At 34.0% G+C, this 4,929-nt stretch overlaps 1 protein-coding gene across 1 annotated transcript in view; it reads right to left on the minus strand.

Moving 5' to 3' along the window:
- LOC106473224 (uncharacterized protein C05D11.1-like) overlaps positions 1–4,929 on the minus strand; it is a 54,061-nt gene that overhangs the window by 47,911 nt on the left and 1,221 nt on the right. The window lies entirely within an intron of this gene.

The raw sequence follows: 4,929 nt of genomic DNA on the forward strand, positions 1-4,929 counted from the left end.
GCTTTGAAGCAAAAAACATGTTGATGTCCTCATTAATACCTTCCACATTTGCAAACATATTCCCATTAAGATGGTGTTGCAGCAAATGAAAAAAGGGTGGTAATCTGATGGTGTCATATCTGGAGAATATGGTGGGTGGGGAGAACTTCCCAACCAAACTTCATAATCTTGTGTTGCATCAAATGTGCCACATGTGGAGGTGTATTGTCGTGAAGAAGAAGAACACCTTTCCGATTGACAAGAGAAGGGTATATTTGATAAAGAGCTTGATGTATACGTCCCAGTTGCTGACTACAGATCTCTGCATTGACGGTTTGCTGTGGATTAAGGAGGTCATAATGAATGTCATACCAAATACAAAGCATCACTTTCTGTGGAAGGAGTACAGGTTTTTGGGTCGGAAGTGGTTTTTGTCTAGGACTGAACCATTGTTTTCGGCATTTATAATTCTTGTTTCCTTTCTTGTATTCAAACAGCATTAAATACTGATTGTGTGTCTCATTGTGTTCCATCACTGTAAGGGATTAGAATATACTAAACTTTACAAATTATATAGGTCATACTAATGTGACATTTAAGTGGTTTGTTTAACTATTATACTTGTTGCAAGTTTTTTGGGGGGTGCTTAATGAAACTGTTCCAAAACCAACATTAATTTCTTGACAACCTAATACAACTAGAAGTTAACTATGGATGCAAAAAATTTAATCTGTGGAATGTACTTCCCAAGCAATTCTGCATTCTAATCATCTTTAGGTGATTCAATGACTGATACACAGACAAAACAAAAAATACTGCATACTAATCATCTCTAGGTGAGTGAATAACTGATACACAGACACACCAAGCAATGCTGCATTCTAATGCATCACTAGGTGAGTCAAGGACTGATACACAGACATATCAAGCAATACTGCATTCTAATCATCTTTAGGTGAGCCAATGGCTGATAGAGAAACATACCAGGAAATATTTCTTTTTGATGCATCTCTAAGCGATTCAATGACTAATACACAGAAATACCAAGAAATACTGCATTCTAATCATCTCTAGTTAAACCAATGACTGATATTCAGACATATCAGGCAATACTGCATTCTGGTGCATCACTAGGTGAGCCAATGACTGATACACAGACACACCAAGCAATACTGTTTTCTAATGCCTTTCTAGGAGAGTCAATGACTTGTACACACACATATACCAAGCAATACTGTGTTCTAATCATCTTTAGGTGAGCCAATGACTGATACATAAACATACCAGGAAATAATTCTTTTGGATGCATCTCTAAGCAATTCAATGACTAATACACAGACATACCAAGAAATACTGCATTCTAATCATCTCTAGGTGAGTCAATGACTGATACACAGACATACCAAGAAATACTGCATTCTAATCATCTCTAGGTGAGTCAATGACTGATACACAGACATACTAACAAATAGTACATTATAATGCATGTGTAGGTGAGCCAATAACTACTACACAAACATACCAAGCAAAACAGCATTCTGATGCATCTCTAAGTAAGCCAATTACTAATTCACAGACATACCAAGCAATACTATATTCTAATCATCTCTAGGTGAGCCAATGACTGATACAAAGACTTAGAAGGCAATAGTGCATTCTGATGCTTCTCTAATTGAGCCACTGACTGATACACAGTCATACCAAGCAATACTGCATTTAATCATGTCTAAGTGAGACAATGACTGATGCACAGACTTATCAGGCAATACTGCATTCTGATGCATCTCTAGATGAATCAATAACTGATGACATACCAAGCAATATTACATTGTAATCATATTTAGGTGGGCCAATGACTGATACAAAGACATAGAAGGAAATAGTATATTCTAATCATCTCTAAGTGAGTCAATGACTGATACACAGACATACCTGGCAATACTGCATTCTAATCCATCTCTATGTGAGCCAATAACTAACACACCGACATACCAAGCAATATTTCATTCTAATCATCTCTAGGTGAGCCAATGACTGATACACAGACATACCTGGCAATACTGTATTATAATCCATCTCTAGGTGAGCCAATGACTGATACACAGACACAACAGGCAATACTGCATTCCAGTGCATTTTTAGGTGAGTTAATGACTGACACAGAGACATACCAAGCACTATTGTATTCTAATCGTGTCTATGTGAGCCAATGACTGATATACAAACATACCAAGCACTATTGTATTCTAATCGTGTCTAGGTGAGCCAATAACTGATATACAGACATACCAAGCACTATTGTATTCTAATCGTGTCTAGGTGAGTCAATGACTGATAGCTACACCAAGCACTATTGTATTGTAATCGTATCTAGGTGAGCCAATGACTGATATATAGACATACCAAGCACTATTGTATTGTAATCGTGTCTAGGTGAGCCAATAACTGATATACAGACATACCAAGCACTATTGTATTCTAATCGTGTCTAGGTGAGTCAATGACTGATAGCTACACCAAGCACTATTCTATTGTAATCGTGTCTAGGTGAGCCAATGACTGATATATAGACATACCAAGCACTATTGTATTGTAATCGTGTCTAGGTGAGCCAATGACTGATAGCTACACCAAGCACTATTGTATTGTAATTGTGTCTAGGTGAGCCAATGACTGATAGCTACACCAAGCACTATTGCATTCTGATCGTGTCTAGGTGAGCCAATGACTGATAGCTACACCAAGCAAGTTCATAATGGAAGAGTTCATTTCATTTCTATGTAACTTTATGAAACTACATGTAATAAACATCATAATAAAAGTAAGATATTTCCCAAATAGCTGGAGTACCCATATCCCTGGACGAAGTTATGTAAATTCATGATTAATGAAAGGTTATCTCAGGACATGAAAAGTTGCTTCCCTTATATGTAATTGTAAAAAATACAAAAATGCCCATAAACTCTGCAAAACACAAAATGTGAAACCAAATTTTTGCATTATTCTCCATATGTACCTAATGAGCCTCCATAACAACTTGGGTGAAGATCCATCTATACCCTGTGAATTAGTTACGTATACAGACAGTACCATTATATATATCTAGAGATACTTAAGATTTGATTGAACTGTTCCATACAAGAGACTAACTCTTTTTAATAACTGGTTCCCAGTGTCAAATCATTTTTTCGAACAAGTTGAGTTTTCTAGGAGGTATGAAAACAATAACTTTTCATGCAAGGCAGGTAATCATACCTAATGAAAATAAAAGTATTGAAATAAATATATGATTTAGTTTACAGCACAATGTTCTGAGATCTCAAAGTTGCTCACTGGGTCTTCCAGAACTGATGTTCTGAAACTCCCAAATTTTCAGTTTTTACAGATTAGTGGAGGGGCTGAACTGCTACTATGTATGAACTTCTTCAGTTCAAACAGATTGATATATAAAGGTTGGGACCATAAGTCTCAGGAAATTACTTCCTATGATAGAGAATTTAAAAAATCCTATAAGATTAAAATATGGAAGAATTATGAATCAATTCAGCTTTGGCACATCCAAGAAAGAACAACAATCTTCTTTGCAATTTAGAATAACAAACAGAGGGAGCGTGTGCTATATATTCTCATATAAAATCAGCAAAATGTTACATTGATAAATAATCTACTCCCCACACAAATTAGCTCTTAAATCCATGAAAGAATTTACCTGTGCTGAGTACTTAAGAACCAAATATTAAAGAAAATGTGTTCGTGCATATTTCAAAATTATACATAAGCTTTGAGAAGTAACTCACCTTCTTGGGTAGAATTTATTTCTCTTAAAATGTTTACCTTGTGAAAACATTTTCTTTATGATGATATTCAATTTATAGATAGTCTTACAATAGTTCATTTATTTCCTGATGAGTTGGTAAATCCTAACAAAAGATTTATTTTTTTAATTTTTCATCCAGTATGGAGATAGATGCAAAAGGCTCTATACAGTTGAGTAGGTGTTCGTTACTCAGTAGTTGCATATTTAGAGAGATCTGAATGATTTGATATTATCAAGCTTGTAATGGCAAAACTGTTAAAAAGTTTGTAAACATTATTTTTAATCATTAAACATAAGCCATCATCATGCAGTCATGACTATATAAGCTAGATTTTATTTGAATATAAAAACTACATTACCTTACTATGTAAAATAACTTCTTCCCACCTTATATATATATGTGTGTGGTATCACTTTTGGTTTAACATAGTTTTTATAAACATTATTTTTAATCATTAAACATAAAAAACTACATTACCTTCCTATGTAAAATAACTTCTTCCCACCTTATATATATTATTTTACTTATGGTTTACATGCAGTCAATTTAAATTGTTAAGGTCACAAACTCAAATAAACATTCAGTTTTACACAATAATAACATCATAATCCAAGGAAAAGAAAATACAAAAACAACACACTATCAAAATATTTTTACTGCATGTTGAACCAGCTACTAATCTTAATGGTTGAGTTCGATCTTAAACTGGTATTGTAAATAAATTTATGAATTGCCTCTCTGTGTCACTGCAGCTTAAAATCTACAAGTGACAGCAGTGAGAATATAATTTATTATTGAGGATACTAATATCAAAAGCTGTCATTAAACTCCATAAAGTGGCTCGGAAACAACAGTAAGCGATATAATAAGCAATTTTAATAAGCAAGACTTGAGTTAAGATCAATATATGCATAAAGTATAATAATTAGTATAAAAATCATGCCAAGTGAATCTTGCATTCAGTTTTGCTTTGCTCATCTATGTTGACTACAGTTTGAGCATGAAAACTTTTGAGGCTTCAAATACATACCAGCATTTCACGTATTTGTTCATGGGAGGACAAAATTCATCATTCCATTTTTCCCCAATGTAGCTTTACACCTGTATTTCTGTATATATATATATATATATA

The sequence above is a fragment of the Limulus polyphemus genome, unplaced genomic scaffold (assembly GCF_000517525.1).
Source record: "Limulus polyphemus unplaced genomic scaffold, Limulus_polyphemus-2.1.2 Scaffold5986, whole genome shotgun sequence".
NCBI lineage: Eukaryota > Metazoa > Arthropoda > Merostomata > Xiphosura > Limulidae > Limulus > Limulus polyphemus.